The sequence below is a fragment of the Lactuca saligna genome, chromosome 1 (assembly GCF_052625555.1).
Source record: "Lactuca saligna cultivar CGN05327 chromosome 1, ASM5262555v1, whole genome shotgun sequence".
Lineage (NCBI taxonomy): Eukaryota > Viridiplantae > Streptophyta > Magnoliopsida > Asterales > Asteraceae > Lactuca > Lactuca saligna.
The window spans coordinates 88,580,379-88,599,392 of NC_136417.1; positions in this window are offsets into that span (position 1 = coordinate 88,580,379).

Sequence of the window (19,014 nt, forward strand, 5' to 3'; positions counted from 1 at the left end):
GACAAAAATACTCCAAGAAACAACAAACAAGCAAAAAATCCATTCAAGTCACCAAAACCCCACTAATCAAACCAAACCTTTTTGAAAAACAACCAAAGAAACCAAACGTCATACCTCATAAACAGGTATCTAAACAAAAACCAAAATCTTTTCAAAAACCTTTTGAAAACCGCTTTCAAGATATTACTTTTAATCATTCAAGGAACTTTCAAAAACCATCACATCCGAAAGTTTCAAACCATCATCCTCAAAAAGCTTTTCAAAACCGCCCATCACATCCCAGATATGAAGAAAACTTTTCAAACAAACCTTCACATCTAGGATATCTTTCACCAAATCACAGATCTTATCAACCCACACGTTTTCAAAAACAAATCGCATTTTGGGTAAAATTGATAGATCAAATCAAACCTCAACCATTCCATCGTTATAAACCAAACCATTACAATAATGTGAAGTCAAATGATAAAAGAAATTCATTAAGAAAAGCACCCAAAATAACAACTGACAAACCAGGACCCATTCAGATTTGGGTACCTAAAGTTTCTGTCTGATTGTAGGTACTTAATGCTGGAGAACCCAATGATGATACATGGTATATTGATAGTGGCTGCTCCAAGCATATGACAGGAAACCGGAACTACTTACGTGACTTCAAACCTATACAAACCAATCAAGATGTTACCTTCAGCAACAACATGAAAGCAAAAATCAAAGGTTATGGAAACATAACAAATGGTAATTTTACCATAAAGAAAGTTGCCTTCGTCGATGACCTGAAACACAACCTCATCAGTGTTTCTCAACTGTGTGATAACAATCTTGAAGTTCTTTTCACCAAACAACGAAGCTTGATCATGGACGCCAAAACCAAAGATGTTATAGTTGATTCTGACCGTGCCGGAAATATGTATCCACTTGACATGGATCTTATCTATGGTAAACCCGATATATGTCTGCTATCTAAAGCCCCAGCAGATATTAGTTGGTTATGGCACCGCCGCCTTTCCCATCTAAACTTTGGGTACATCAACAAATTAATCGGCGATGATCTTGTTCGAGGGCTACCACTTCTGAAGCTTGATAACGAAACTCTTTGTGCCGCATGTGAAAAAGGAAAACTTTCCAAATCCACTCACAAAAGCATCTCAGAATCTAGTGTGTCCGAACCACTAGAGTTGTTGCACATAGACCTTTGTGGCCCTGCCAAAACCCAAACCATTCAAGGGAAGAAGTACATTCTTGTTGTCGTTGATGGTTTCTCGCGCTTTACTTGGGTCTTTTTCTTAAGACTAAAATCAGAAGCACCTGAAGAGATGATCAACTTCATCAAACAAATCGAGCTGAAGTTGAAACGACCTGTTCGAAGAATCCGAAGTGATAATGGTTTAGAGTTCAAAAACAATACTCTAGATTCATTTCTCAAAGACAAAGGAATTGAACACAACTTCTCAGCCCCATACACTCTACAACAGAACGGTGTTGTCGAAAGAAGGAACCGAACTCTATGTGAAGCTGCAAGATCAATGCTTATCTTCGCTGATCTGCCACAATACTTCTGGGCAGAAGCAATATCCACAGCTTGCTATACTCAAAATCGTTCCTTAATCCATAAACATCTTCATAAAACACCATATGAAGTCATTAACAACCGAAAACCAAACATCAAATTTTTCCATATTTTCGGTTGTCGATGCTTCGTAAAGAATAATAAAGATCACCTTTCAAAATTTGAATCAAGGTCGGACGAAGGAATTTTCCTTGGTTACTCTTTTTCTTCAGCTGCTTATCGAGTACTGAATAAACGTACTAGAGTAATTGAAGAAAGTACCGATGTTCATTTCGATGAATTTTATGTTAGGAAATTGGATCGTGAACATTTTGGTTCAAAAATGATTGAAAATATTTTTCAAAATCCAATTCAACAAACACCTTCTCCTGACATAGACATTGAAATCGATCTTGATTTGCTTTTTGAACAACCAAAAACCGCTTACAATTCTGAACTTCTAACTACTTTAATTGACCCTACAGGAACACCCAGTGAAGTAATTCCACAAACAAACCAAAATGATGCAAATCAATCCGAGGGGGAACCACCAACACATACTTCCTCTTTGGAACAAACACCAAATCCTCCTTTAAACACCCCATCCCCAAATAGCCAAAACAATCCCGATGCATCATTTATGGGGGAACCTTCAAACCTATTCCAAGATGAAACGCCCGGAGAAGAACAATGGGATACTGAAACTCCAATTATTATAGCGGAAGAGAATCGCTTAATAAAGTGGACCAGAAATCATCCAACAGACCAAATCATCGGAGATCCCAACATAGGCATTCAGACTAGAGGCGCATCCACAAATGAATGTTTATTTGGAGCCTTCTTATCCACGACCGAACCCAAAACCATACATTCTGCTATAAAAGATCCAGATTGGGTAAAAGCTATGCAAGAAGAGCTAGCAGAATTTGAAAGAAACGACGTATGGAATCTTGTTCCTACTCCACCCGATGTTACTGTTATAGGTTCAAGATGGGTATACAGAAACAAGACTGACGATCAAGGAATCATTTGTCGAAACAAGGCACGTCTTGTAGTCAAAGGATATTCACAACAAGAGGGAATCGACTACGATGAAACATATGCTCCAGTTGCCCGAATTGAAGCAATTCGCATCTTTCTTGCATATGCTGCACATAAGAATTTCAAAGTATTCCAAATGGATGTTAAATGTGCATTCCTACATGGAGAGATAGATCGCGAAGTATACATCCAACAACCACCAGGTTTCGAAGATCCCAAATTTCTAGATCACAGCTTTAAATTGCAGAAAGCTGTCTACGGCTTGAAACAAGCACCTCGAGCTTGGTATGCCACGTTGTCAACCTTTCTCGAAGAATCAGGTTTTAAAAGAGGTTCAATTGATCAAACACTCTTTCGTAAAATCTTTAATAAACATCTGTTAATCGTAAAAATATATGTTGATGACATTATTTTCGGTTCTACTGATGAATCTTTAAGTGTTAAGTTTGCAGATCTAATGAAGAGCAAATTTGAAATGAGCATGATTGGGGAGATGACTACTTTTCTCGGACTTCAAATCAAACAGTCAACTGATGGCATTTTCATCAACCAAGAGAATTATGTCAAAAACCTACTCACTCGTTTTTCAATGGAAAAATCCAATACCGCAAAAACCCCAATGGCTTTTGGATACAAAATTGATGCAGACTTAAATGGCAAACCCGTTGACCAAAAAAGATATCGTGGAATGATCGGATCACTCTTGTACCTCATTGCCAGCAGACCTGACATCATGTTTTCTACATGTGTTTGTGCTAGATACCAAGCAAATCCTATGGAATCCCATGTAGTTGCTGTGAAACGTATCTTCAAATACCTTAAAGGCACTCCCAAACTTGGCCTTTGGTATCCAGCTAAATCTGATTTTCAGCTGAACGCTTTCACCGACTCAGACTACGGAGGATGCAAGCTAGATAGGAAGAGTACATCTGGTAGCTGTCAATTCCTAGGAGGTAGACTAGTGAGTTGGACTTCAAAGAAACAGACGTGTGTGTCCACATCAACAGCAGAAGCTGAATATGTCGCTGCCGCCAGTTGTTGTTCACAAGTCATATGGATGCAAACTCAACTGCGTGACTATGGCTTCAAAATCTCACAAATTCCCATATTTTGTGACTCAACTAGTGCAATTGCCATTTCTCACAATCCCGTTCACCATTCCATGACAAAGCACATCGACATTCGATATCACTTTATCAAAGACAACATTCAAAAGGGTCATATCGAACTACACTTCATCAACTCCGAAGATCAAATTGCCGATGTCTTCACTAAGGCTCTCGATGAAACGAAGTTTCAATACTTCCTAGGCCGTCTAGGAATGTTAAATCCAGATAACATCCATCCTTAAACTTTTACTTTTTGTTTGTACAAAAGTGTGTTTACTTTCATTCAAAAAGAAAATTCAAAAACATTTGAAAACTGCTTTCTTTTCAAAAAAACCAAAAACATTGAAATAACCAATATTTCCAAAAACATTCAGAAAAACAAATCTTCAAAAATATTATAAAAGACTTGCCATAATAAGCTTTTATAGAACCTTGTGATTAATCGTCTTTTGACTTAATTTTCAGATGCTTATGCTCGATGAAGATATTAAGTCATATTGATTCTCAATTGGAGTGAAGGTTCAAATCTCCTACTTTTCATAATGTACATAACTTTATTTCCTTCAATTTTATTTCATTATTGATGATTTTAAAAAGGGACATAAGGTTAGGAGGTTCAGAAGAAAACAAAAACCCATGTGAGAATTTGTGCCTCATCAATCTGAATCATTGTGGAATTCATTTCTTGTGAGCTTAGGTGTGTCACTATTGCTTATAAGGTATATCCGATTATACCTTGTCACGGTCTCATTTTTGCTTAGATATCAAAATGACCAGGGACGATACATTCATTTCTTACATACTAGACAAACTGTCTTTTATGCCACTAATCCCTACCTAGATATAAGCCAACCAAAAATGATGTCTTGAGATCCCGTGATCCATCAACAAGAAAAGATGAAACTAGATAAAGAAGAATCAACAAGAAAGCCAAATCATTCAACGAAGAAATACCAAACAAAAAAAAAAAAAAAACTCTACATTTGGTATTTTCAAACAAAGTTCAACCAAATGGTTATTTCAAAGCAAACATCAAAAGATCTCGTGATCTGTTTTTAACCATTTTTCACAAAAAGGGATATCTAAATCCCGCAAGATAGATACTCTCAAAAATCCCAAATTTCTCAAATGTAGCAAATTCTCGATGCTAAAACAAAATATCCTTTTACAACAAAAAGATATTGATCAACAAAAAGGATACCATCAAAGAAAAAGCTGCAACAACAATGGATTTCCCGGGATACTGTAGCCTTCATCACTGAAGATTCTTAGTTGCAAACTGCACTATGAAAATTGCTAAACCCCTCTACATGTATTTCCCGACGGAGAGAGAGAGAAAGTTAATGGCATGAATGAAGAAACCCGCTGAGTAATGCCGAAACCAGTCTTATGTGATTGATTATCTAATAATGAGACTAAGTGACCTTTCAAGAAAAGCATAGTTGAACACCTCCAATATGAGTGTGAGTCGTCAGAGAGAGATATCACTCATTTTTAGTGATCATTAACTTGTTCTGCTGCCAGAACAACCAAACACCCAAGTGAAGTGTGAGCTATACCTATGAGCGTTCATCTGAATCGACCTGTTAAACCACTTGTCGTCATTAATAATGCTATAAAATCTTAAGAAATTTCTTTAGATACATATATGGCTACCCTTTGATAACCGAACCCGAGACTTTGATTCGGAAACAAATTTCTGAAAATCTTTTACATAAGATATGTTAAACCAAGTCACAAACTTTCAAATCAATTGCTATGGTTTTTTATATATCTTATCTATTGACAAATCTTTTATCTCGAATCTTCAAAAGTTAAACTGTCAATATGATTATACCTGTCCTTATTTCAGCAATGATCACATAGGGGGAAATTGTTGAAAAATGTTCTTATGTAACCTAGTATGTGACCATCACTGAAATAAGATGAACTGTTTTTATACAATCTAACAAATATTATCAGTTATTTCAGGTTGCACAAATGCGTGATAAAACGGAAAATACGAAAACACGCGAATGACGAAAACACATATGTGTGACTAAACAATTTCAACAATATATATATATATATATATATATATATGTGTGTGTGTGTGTGTGTGTATTATATACATATGTATGTATTATATATGTATATATGTATTATATATGTATATATGTTGAATAGTCTACAAGAAATGGTCAACAAAGTCAAGGAAATGAGAAGCAAAAGAACCCCCACGTTTTTGCCTCCTACTCTACATCAACTTGCAGCCAACTCTCCATATACTCAAGTGCACTAGAAGATATTTGTTTCATGCATATATGTATACATGAGTTTGTGTGTGTAAGGGTGTGTGTTCATTTTTGTAATCTTGTAACACTTCCTAAAAACTACAAACACTCCCAAGAACATCACAAATCATCATCTTCTTCAAGAACAAAGACAAATCCCTGGAGAAAATGAAGAACACCAAGATCAAACAACAATGAAGTGAAGAACACCAAGATCATCAACAAGCTAAATGAAGAACACCATCAACCATCTTCATCTTCTTCATTGAAACTCAAGGTTCTTCATCTTCACTATCCTTGTTCATCACACCATTTACCACCAAACACCTCCCTTATATTAACCTCCTTCCAATCTCAAAATAATCTGCAAACACCCTCCAAATACCCTCCTTAAACCTCCTCCAAAAACCCTTTCAAATCACCACAACCATCACCACCTTGCTGTTTTTCGACATCAGAATCTTCAAGTCAAAAACGAAGAAAACTGGGCTGGTTACAAGCACAAAAGACTAGGGAGATTTTCACCATCAATTCTGCAGGACCTTACCTACATCTAGAAATTTTCGTGGACGATTTTGACCACGGGAAACCCCAAAGAGACGCGAGAGAGAATTGGCTATCCAGAGAGATTTCTGTTTTCAAGTTCAGAATCTGCATGTTAGAAAACAGAAAACCGAGCACAACACAGCCAAAATAAGACTAGGGAGATTTTCACCACAAATTCTTTAGAACCTTACCTTCATCTAGGAATTTTCGTGGACGATTTTGACCACGGGAAACCCCAGAGAGACGCGAGAGAGAAATGGCTATCTAGAGAGATTTTCTGAAAACTAAAGGTTTTTAATCTGTGTATGCAAGGATCTGCGCGAACACGACCCGTGTTGTTTTTGCCTAAATCAACACGACCCGTGTTCAGGATTTTGACCTTTAAACCTTCTAAAAACCTCCTACACGACCCGTGTCACTTGTGCCTTATTCTACACGACCCGTGTTCAGAAGCTTCATCGAGAAAACCCTCCAAAACCCTCCTACACGACCCGTGTCACTTGTGCCTTATCTTACATGACCCGTGTGCATGTTTTTACCCAAAAATACTTCAAATACAAATACATAAACCCATGTATTTTGTACCCTTTTGTAAACACTTGTTTTACATAAAATCGAGCTTTAAATGAAATTTTGTTACTTATCCAATGCCGGATTGATCTTTGAACTAATATAGACCAGTCGCTCCAAGAGTCCCAATATCGACCAGTCCATTCAAAGAACAAATATCGACCAGTCGCTTCATGAGTCCGGTTCAGTCAATTTATTGACGAACCTACTTGATATATATTTATATACTTTATTATAGCTTTATGTCATTTAAATATAGTCATTTATATTATTTATAGCTTTACGTCATTTAAATACAGTCATTTATATTATTTATAGCTTTACGTCATTTAAATACAGTCATTTATATTATTATAGCTTTCAGTCATTTACAGCTTTCATATTTCCGCAATTCTTATTCTTTATATATATATATCTATCTTATATCTTAAACTAATATATCTGTCACACAGTAACTGGTAACCGAGCCTTTTGTTGTGGTGATCAGATTGTTATATTTCCAACAAATCGGTATCTGAGCTGATATATAAAAGGAATAATATCCAACAAACCATGTATCCTTTCCAATAAAAAAATCCACAAATTGATCATATTTGATGCATTTAACTAAATTGTTCATCTATTCAATTGTTCTAACTCAAAATAATCATAGAATAATTATTTCATCTCCTAAATTCCCATTTTGTACTTGTAGCCATACAATCCCTAAACCACCTATTGATCAAGCAATCATTTATGTTTTTGCATCTAATTCACTTGTAATGTATCAATCCTTAAGATAGAAAATGATTTACACAACTAGAGGTAATGACCAGAATTTCCATATGTCGTCGAGGTAAGTGTTTTGTTAACTTTATTCTTAAAACTAACCTTTTCCTTGGTTAAAAGTTAAGTCATGAGGGCCAAAGTGTAATAAAAAGAACCATGATTATGTGTATGAGTTTTGGGGTTATTTTATCATAGTTTATGGACCTCTATTTTAACATATGAAGTATCTAAGCTATCATAACCCTAAAATCCAAGAAAAACATTTTATTTGCAGCCACCAACTTCTGGAGAGAGAGTGTGTGTGCACCATTATAAGGTTTAGGGATTATTTAAGTGAAGTTCATAATGTTCTCGTAGGCTTTGAGGCATTCTTGGAGTAGTGATTGTGTTTTGCTCTTTCCCGCCTTACTTTGTGTTGTTTCTCAGAAATTTACAAAAGGCATGCTTGTATTCCTTTGAGTTATCTTCTATCTATTTGATGTGCACTCAAGAGTTAGACATGGATGGAGCAAAATCCATGGCATAGTGGGTTGGATTGGTCCATAAAGTGTTTCAACCATCATGAATACTTAGTGATAGTATTAGAGGGTTTAAATCTTGCCAAAAAAAAGTTTTCACCAGACATGTATCAGAGTAAAAAGGGCAAAAAGGTTGGAAAACATTTTTGTAAGTGTTAGCTTTCTCGTTGTGCGATGACAGTATTTGAGATTTTCGAAGCTGCGACATGATGAAAAATTGCAATGCGGTCCTTCCTTTCCTATGGCGTGTTTTCTGGGCAGTGTATTCCTTTTCTATTCTGTGGTCTATTTTTTTATTGAACTCTTATGCAATCTTTTAGGATGCTTGATTTCTACCTGGATGGTTTTCTTCCTCTGTTCATAACTCTGTATATGTTGTATTAAGGTGTATCTTCTTGTGGCAAATTTACTACCTTGTTAAGGAAATTTCATATCCTAGAATGTGACAATCGAACCTAGGATTTTATAGGAAGTATTTGCCATGTTTGCGATTAATTGATATGCTAGAAATGTTAATATCTTTTTTGTGGTGGAAATGTCTTGGATGTATTGCATGTTAGAAATGTTAATATATTTAGTGTGAAATGTATGGGTAAGATCATGCTAGAAAAAGGGATCTGTTTTGTTTGTGTGTGGTGTTCTATGCATTTTATGTTTCTTAGAATACGTTTGTTTAAGAAGTAGGTGAATTGCATGCTACCAATGTAAAATTATTTAACTTTGTGTCACATGCTTTCATGTTTACATAGTGAGGAATTTTGAAGTAATATGCCTTAAAATATTATATAATACATGATCATGATTACTTAGGGAGGATACATAATAATGTTGTATAAACCTTGTGTAATGATTAACAATATATCAATTAAAATGGGTAATAAACTTAGTAGGGAAGAGAGGTACCAACATAGACTTAGGTGTATACCCTATTCGGATTGTATGATAGCCTAATAGCAGTGTCAAATGGTTTTCTAAAAAACCATGTTGGGTCAAAAATATGGTTTATACTTTGATTTTCTAGGAAAATATATTTTTATGTAATGTTGTATGTGTTTGCGGTTTGTGTGTACAGCCGTACACGTGTGTACGGCCGCACACCCTGTGTACAGCCGTGCACAGGGTGTGCGACTGTACACATGTGTATGGCTGGAGGTCCATATAAATAGATGTAATGGGTAGAGGAGTGCATGATTAGAAAAGGATAGAGCAGAGAGAGAAAGTTAGAGAGAAGAAGTGTGTGTGAGAGAGAATCTATTGTAAGGAGCATTACTCAATTTCTTTAATACATCATAGATTCATCATCTTCTTCTTCTCATTCTCTTCCATTTTCTTTAATACATCATAGATTCATCAATTTATTTAATACATCATAGAGTCATCCAATTGATTGGGATTCCACACCATCAATTGGATCTGATTGATACACAAGCAATTTTGGGGACTTACAATTGGTATTAGAGCAAGGTTGTATCAATCAATTTTGTCAGATCTGGAGCTTATTTGATCTTATTTTAAAAAGATAATAGCGTTTTTGGATAGATCTCTGAAAAAATTAGGGGGGGTTCTTCTTTGCATTTTTCATAAAAAGAGTTTTTGATCGAGTTTTGGAGCAAAAAAGAGTGAAGAATGTCGTTTTTTCACGAATCGGTTGAAGGTGTGTGGCTAGGGAGTGTGTGGCTCGGTGTGTGCGGTCTCGGATTACGGCTTGGAGTGTGCGGCTAGGTCTTCGGTTCTCAGCCTTGCCTCGGAATCCACGGCTCAGCTTCGCTCTCGGATCAACAACGTCCGGCTCGCATGCAGCTTAGTCCTCACAGCAACGTCCAATAAAAAGGGACGCGAAGTTTGGGTTGCCGTGGATCGAACCCGGAACCTCTAGTTCACAGTCAGCACGCCTTGCCAACTCGTCCAACCAATCTTTTGTGACAATCCTACGGTTTTTCAAACATAAGCTGGTCTTCTCGGTTCCAACTTTCGAATTTTGACATTTTAAACCCCAAAAATTCAAATTTTATTTTTTAAAATCCTTTTTCAACCAAAAATTTTTTATTTTAATTTTTGACTTTTGACTTTAAATTTTTAACTTTGACATTCAAGTTTGACCTTTGACTTTAAACTTTGACTTCCTCGTTTGACTTTTAATTTTTCAAATTTAGCTTTTCGGTTTGACTTTTAAGTTTGACTTTTCAAGTTTGACTTTTGAGTTTGAGTTTTTAAATTTGACTTTTAAGGCTGACTTTCTCGGTTTTTAAGTCAATGGGCAATTAAAAAAAATAAAAATAAATAAAAAAATAAAAATAAATATAAATAAATAAATAAATAAATAAAATGAGTTCCACATCAATTTCGGTAAATGAAGTTTCATGTACTCCATCTTGTAAAGCTACGATTAAATTTATTCGCGAACATAATGATTTGCTAAAAAGGGAAAATGATGACCTTAAATATGAAGACTATACTCTAAGGAAAGGTCAGAAACCATTAAAAGCACAACTAGAAGCAAAAACCAAAGACTTTAGGAAGCTTCAGGAAGAGTACATCAACAAGTGTGAAAATTACGATCACATTAAACGAAAACTTGTTGCTGTAACTGAAGAACTTGACGCTTTGAAAATTAAGTGTGGAAAAAGAGATGTTAGTTTCAAAAATTACACTACGTCAAGTAAGACAGTCGAGTCCTTATTTGAAAATCAATTGAAATTCAAAGATAATCAAAACAAGGGTCTAGGGTATGATAGTGTTCTCCCCCCCCCCCCCCCCCGGTTTCAATCATAACTATATACCCATACCTTTGACTCTGGAAGAGATTGACCGAGAACCATTTATGGTATACGGTAAACCAGTTGTTGAACAGGCAACTGAGGATGTTGAGCTGAACGATACTAATGCTTGTACTTCATGTGCAGGCAAAGTAGTAGAAGAAGAGAACAAGGAGAACACTATTGAACAATCCAATGACTCCTTGAACTCTGAATCCGTTGCTTCGAACTCAGTTGCTTCTGATCAACCTGCTGTTGAGAAATACAAGCCTCCAAAAGAAGCGAAGTCGGCGGCCTGTTGCAATTGTGCTTGTAGGAACAACCAGAAACAAGGCAAGGATACGCCACCAGGGGCAGGAAGAAACAACTTCACAATGAAGAAAAAGACATGTTTTCACTGTGGAACACCTGGACACATTTCCAGAAATTGTCCTAATCGTGCATACGTTCCTTACTATGCACAAGGCTGGCAGAACGCGCCAAGACGGAGATACTCCAAAAGAAACCCCTCAAGGTCACGTTCAGACCATTATGATTGGAACGCGCAGAAGGCTAAGAATTCAACTCCTAAGGCCAAGAATCAAACTCCAAAGGACAAGAATCAGAATCCTAAGGGCAAGAAGGGAATGTCGGCCAAGAAGTCCAATCTAAGAGATGCTTCCATGAAGCCAAAATCAAAGTCATCTCAATGGCCGACATCAAGTTCCAAAGCAAGTACTGAGCCACCCATCAGATCGTACAAGAAATGGGTTAAACCTAACTACAAATGGGTTCCAAAGGGTCACTCTCCCAAATCATCTAATGAATCTAATATTTCTTCATCTTCTGTTTGTGATAAACAGGATATGTCATGGGAGAAAGTATCGTGCAAGGATGACAAAGGTCGACCCAGTTTCAAAATGGACTGGGTTCCAAAGACCAACTGATCCCGTTATGTGTCGGAGTAGCTATGCAGGCATATCATTAGACTTCGGTTTGTTGATAGTGGTTGTTCCAGGCACATGATAGGAGGCATCTCTCAACTGTGCAACACTCAGAACTTTGTTTGAGAGTATGTGTCCTTTGTGGGATAGGAAGAAAGGAAGGGATCACACATTGGGGTTTGTGCTTAACGGAGTGAAGAATTTTTGGATCTGTTCTGAGATTAGGCGTGCTGTTCTCAGACCTTCTGGATGCAAATTCAATCAGTGACTTACAGTTTAAGTTTTCTTCTCTATACTCCTGAGTTTTTCTTAAGCTGATTCGCTTTAAAGACTAATTTTTGTTTTAGGATAGTTTAAATTTGCACATTTACTTTTGTTTTTCTCCTATGCACAAATTTAAGGGGAGAAATAAAAATAAAACAAAAATTAGAAAATTTAAAAAAAAAAAATCCAAAAACATTAGAAAATCAAAAAATCAAAAAAATATGTTGGTTATGAAATGTGCTTGAGGGAGATGTTTTGGTAAATGATATGAAGTTACAGTGATAATGGGTAGTCTAAACTAGTGTAAGGGACTGAATCTGAATTGTCTAGACTCTGTGTTCAATGTGCTGGTAGGTACTAAGGATTTGACAGTGTGGATTTAGATAGGATTGTTTGGACTGACCATACGATACTCGGGTAGATTGAGCAGTGAGGTAAACACGGGAACCCAAAGGATACACTAAATTAATACGCATCTAGGACCGTGGCTTAACTTTTCCTTGATTTACGGACTTATGTCCTTAATTCTAGTTCTGATAGGGTAACTGGGGGGTTCTGATAAAGTAGGTCTGTAGGAAATTATTTCTTGCTTTCTATTTGTCAGTCATATGTTGCTTCCTCTACGTGATTGGAAGAGATCCGACCTGGAATGCAACATATGCAACTCTATTTCTATGTATCTCCTTATCTATGAAATTCTTCCTATCTGTTAGCCATATGCTGTCTCCTCTGCGTGATTGAAACATATCCGACCTGGAACACAGCATATGCAACATTCTACTTCTCTTAATCCCTCTATTCTAGTTAGCCATATGTTGTCCCGTCTGTGTGATTGAAATAAATCCGACCTGGGACACAATATATGCATCTATCTCTAAATCTGACTTCCTCCTTAATAATTGTTTACTCACCTAAAGTAAGGAGTCCTTAGGAAGTTCTTGATAACCGGGGTATATCGGGAAGTGGGGAACACGTTCTAGTGCAACTAAAATTGAACCATTTAGAAGATGTTTGTAGATCTCACTGCTTAATTTAAGTGGACAACAATACCCGTGGTTGTCGTCAACTAAATGATTTATTTTGAAAATTTTGTCGATATCATTCGTGTTTAAGTGGACCACAATACCAGCAATTGACCAGATCTATCCATGAAGGTGAAGGTACTGATAAACGAGTTCAGACTGTCTCACAACTTTGATCCCAAATATTTTTGTTTCTGGTAAATTTGTTCATAGTTTTCCTCTATAAACAAATTTAGGGGGAGAATTAAAAAAATTCAAAAATCAAACAAAAATCAAAAAAATTCAAAAATCAAAAATATATTTTTTTGTGTGCTAAGTTTTCTTTTAGTTTTGTTTTGTCTTGAAGAGTGATTGCAGGTATTAATAAGACTCATGGAGACTGTGTCGAAAATTTCTGAGCCGATGCTTCAGCCATGAGCATTGAAGAATTCTCATTCAAAGGAACAAGAAATGAAGATTATTCTTTCAAAATTTAATTTATCAACCCCAAAAGCAAGGTGAAGTATAAATTGAACATAATGTCACGGATTGCATTGAAGCCTCCTCAATCAGTCTGCTGCTATCTTGTACCTGCTGAAGTGATCGAGAAGATTATTTCTCTCTGATGTTCTCCCTGAAGATTCTCAAGCTGAAAGAGCTATCTTTCAAGAATCTTTTCAAGAAGCCTCCTCACCCAACGTGTGTTCAATTCCAAATTCTAAAGAAAATCGCAACTGCTCAAGATGAAGTCATTGAGGATTAAAGTTGAACCCAAGCTCCCATTGAAGATTAACAAGAAAATGCTAGCTAATTTTTAGGGGGAGTTTGTTGGGCCAATTAGAAAAGAAAGTTATAAACCAAGGGGGAGATTGTTGGGTCAAAAATATGGTTTATACTTTGCTTTTCTAGGAAAATATATTTTTATGTAATGTTGTATGTGTTTGCGGTTTGTGTGTACGACCTTACACGTGTCTACGGTCGCACACCCTGTGTACGGCCATATACACGGTGTGCGGCTGGAGGTCCATATAAATAGATGTAATGGGTAGAGGAGTGCATGGTTAGAAAATGATAGAGCAGAGAGAGAAAGTTAGAGAGAAGAAGTGTGTGTGAGAGAGAATCTATAGTAAGGAGCATTACTCAATTTCATTAATACATCATAGATTCATCATCTTCTTCTTCTCATTCTCTTCCATTTTGATCTGACATCATCTAATTGATTGTGATTCCGCACCATCAATTGGATCTGAATGATACAAAAGCAATTTTGGGGACTTACAAACCATTTTGGTACATGGTGTCTGCGGTGGGTGGACTAGAGTGATGTTGGTTGTGTTGGATTAGGTGTCTAAGCCCTTAACTATAATTGGTATATACTTAACTATAATTGGTATATACTTAAACTAGTTGAGTTGGCAACGCTTATGAGTTCTATGGTTCTCATTTAACTACCAAGGCAAAACATGTTAGTCAGTGAAAGTACATTGATCAATATGGGTGAGTTGCTTAATGATGGGTTTTGGTCATAAGACATCCTATGTGCTCATACAAACCCTAATGCTTGGATCTAGGTTTCTCTATTGTACATGCTTTGAATCCAAGACTATAAACCCTAATTCTAACATACATATAATCATATTAACATGAGAATAAGTTTATAGTGTTACCTTGATTGTTATGTAGCAATAACAATCCCAAATCTCCTTGTATTGACTTTGGAATGCTTAGAGTCACAAGTGTCACTCCTCTAATGGCTTACAAACACCATAAGCAAATGGAGAAGGTATAAAGAGAGAGATGAGAGGTTAGAATTCGTATCTAGGACCTCTTGGGAAGGGATACACGAATTCATGGCCCTAGGGGTGTTTATATAGGTGTAGAGATAGGGTTTCAGTCATTATCCTTATCTAGTTGATTATCCATTAAGCAACCAATAAGATAATCCTTGAATCCTTATCATACTCGAATTCTAAGGGATTTACACCTCAAATTCGTTCACCATATATATAAGATAATCCTTACCTTATTTTGTAACTATCACATAATTACAATTCAGCCCCTCTAGTTTAATTAATTACATTTGATCACAAAACTAATTCTTAATTAATTATTGACCAATATTAATTAAACAAATATGATTTCTCCTTTAATATATTATTCTTATAACATATTAATAAATCATATTATCCTCTCTCTCTTTATTCATTTCTCCAATCAAGTTGCTTTGGTGAAGGCAACCCAAAAGGACCATGCACCATCGGGTCAAGTACATATCAAAATAGTTATGGACTTAGACACTAATCCAACAGTCTCCCACTTGGATAAGTCTAACAACTATTCTGCGTATGACTTCAAATCCTGATCTGCAATCGTAGCTTTCCAAATCAGATACGCGTGTCCTTAGATAAGGGATCATATATTCCTCCATTCTAGATATCGTATGAGAGATGATTTCAAATCATTCTCTTTGTACTACTTCTCGATTTCTGATTTATGACGACAGACTAACTGAACAAATCAAATTAGTCCTAGCCCGGCCGAGCATTTACGTATGTCATCACTAAACCATCGAGGGGCCCAAAAGATATCGCTTTTATCCTTCTTTGGATAAAAGGAACGGATAAACTTTGATACAATGCTCGCTTGCACTCACTAACCAAATTACACACAACAATATGTTTTATAACACCAAGTTACTGGTGCGTTTACATATTATCAATGTGCAACCGATTTGCAAGATACAACTCACACATCTCGGTTTCAAGAATATAAGATGTTATCGTCTCACCAATCACTTGTGATACAATTCATGGAGTGATCCAAGTGAGTGTGGGTTTAATCCAATGCTCAAATCATATTCATAAGCACTCATGAACGTTGCAGCAAACATTTGCTTATGTCTAATACTCTTCTAGACAATCCACACACCAATTCACGACAGTCTTCATTCATATCTACTTCCAACATAAGAACGACTGTGGTCCGTTTGAATAATTCGATTATTCTTAATAAACTCAATTATTCTGGAAGTCAAAACATGCAAAGTGAAACACAAGAATAATACTAATCCCATATGGCCTCAAACCATTGAGTATAAACAAAACACGTTTTATTTATCACCATATCGATTACTCATTATTTGTCGTTTCGGGTAATCAACTTTTTACTTGAATCATTACACTTGTCCCATGCTCATAGCATGCACACAATGTTTACCTATGGTTCTTACTTTTGTGAAATAGACAAATTGAACACATTTCCAATCATTCTCATTTTACAACTCCAAATCCATTTTCTTAAGTGTAAGAATATCAAATTCTTGTTACTTATAGAATATATTAGATTCTAACACTTTATGCAACGATCCTTTTGTAATGTCACTGCACCAAAGTCTCCAAGACTATTGCCAATGATATTACAAAGTCCTCTATCGGAGATTGTTACAAGACAATTCCTTAGATACGATGTCTCTCACTCAAAGTACATTCCTTTGAACATCCTTTTGCATAAAGGTTTCTAATCTAGACATATATTTTCAATATTTACTTCCTAATATGAACACGCTTCCATATTTTCCATATGACAACTCATTCTTAATAGAATCCTTTCTATTTGTAATGATTTCGATATGGTCCATCCAATATGGAAACATTTCCAATACTATACTTCCAACTACTCACAAGCGACCAATCCTCGTCGAACTTTGGATTGTCCTTTGATAGTTGTTTAATTATTTTAGTCAAAACCGATTCTAGTCCCTTTTCCCTCTAAACGCACTAGACATTTGGAAAATCTTAGAATGGTCAAACATTAAATCATTTGCAATCGATCCTATACTCGAAGCGTATGGGACACGACGCATAATGTTTTATTTGCTATGTTCTCAAAATTCGAATTGTGAAGAGGAATGCCGTAATCATAATCGAAATTTTAAGAACACACTATGTACCTTTGACTAAATTTATCAACATTTCACAACCTAATCCTTTAGATTTGAAATGAAGCATAATATTCTCTCCCTTAATTATAGCAAAACAACCTTTCAACTCTTACAACTTTGCAAAGTATGACTCTTGTTTTCTATAATTAATATTGCCAACTATGCAATACTTGCCTTAATAATCATACAATCATAACATTTATGCTCCCACTATCATGATGATTATTATAAAACATAACACTTATGCTCCCACTAGCTTCGACATATATTCATAAACATCTTAACTTTCAAAAAAACAATACTTATTGAATTTCTTAAGTTCATGTTTCTAATACTTAGTGCTTTGATAATCTTTTATCAAGGCTTCTTGAACTTATACACTTTTGCCTTAGATAGTTCATATGTGTGTCTTAACAATTAAGACTAATTGCCAAACCTCACAATTCAAATTATGGAAAGGGATGCCGTAACCATGATCGAATTCGAGAATGCAATTTTACAATCACTATCTTTTAAAATCTTTCTTAGTGAAAGCATTTTCTCACAATCATTTTCATGAAGGAGGAAATCTTATGAAACTTAGATTTAAAGCGGTGTATTTGTTCCTATCCATGTGAATTTGTTAAAACCAAAGTTTACAACAAGTTCAAACTCATATGGATCGAACTTTCTTAATCTTGATTTCTTGCCTCATGATAGCACAGCTGCCCACCACGTCTTCCAAGTAGTTAAGCAGCGCACCTTTTCCTATCAATGTACTTTCCATTGATCAAGGTCCTTGCCTTTTATGCATTCAAATGAGAACTCATAGGACTCACATGCATAATTAACTCGATTGGATTGGCACAGAAACAAAATAATGTCTTCACGATAGGTTGTAAACCTCAACTCGTGTGCTAGTGATGATCGATAAGGTTTATTTGATTTGTTCTTGAAACTTTTCAAGACTATTAAGACTCCCACTGACTCCTTGACATATAAGATTCTTTTGTCAATAAACATTTCTTGACAAACAAATATTCAAGAGTTAGTGTAGCTTGTATCAAAACACTTCATAAATTGGTCATAGTTGGTTTTTGTCTTATCCAAGACATCACAACTTTCCACAATTAATGAATGTTATAAACCTTCTTAATACTATTCACTCAATGTCACAATCTTGACTTTAAGACTTGTTTTGGAACGAAGCATGATTGACTTCTTGATTTGACCATTTCTTCAATCTTTGATTCCTCTTCTTAGACATACAATTGTACCAAGACTCATTAGAGGATCAATTGAGATATGGTTCTTAATCATTAAGTCCTATCACAAAGCATAAAAGCTACTCTCCCTTCTTCTTAGAATGGAGAAACTCTAATCTTTCTGCCTACTTGATTCTTCTTATTCTTTTGCTATTGATCTAAACCCTTTAATCAATTCAAAATTACACTTAATCTTGTAAGTATAATCATATTTACTAAGCCTTTAGTAAATCATGACGAATATCTTTGTTACTCTTATGGTAAACTCGATCAACACACAACTTTGTGTACTCGATCTTCTAGTCCTTCACTTGACACTTTGTCAATGAATTAGTTAATTTCCAAATATGAAATTTCTCATTCATCGTACAACCAAGTTGCGTGATTCCAAGTTTTTGTCCAATTGAAACTTGGACGATGAGAAACTCTCCCTATTTGGTAAATTCTTGACATTTCCATAACTAACATAACTAAGAATCATATCCATTCGTTGTAGAAATATGCAAACATCA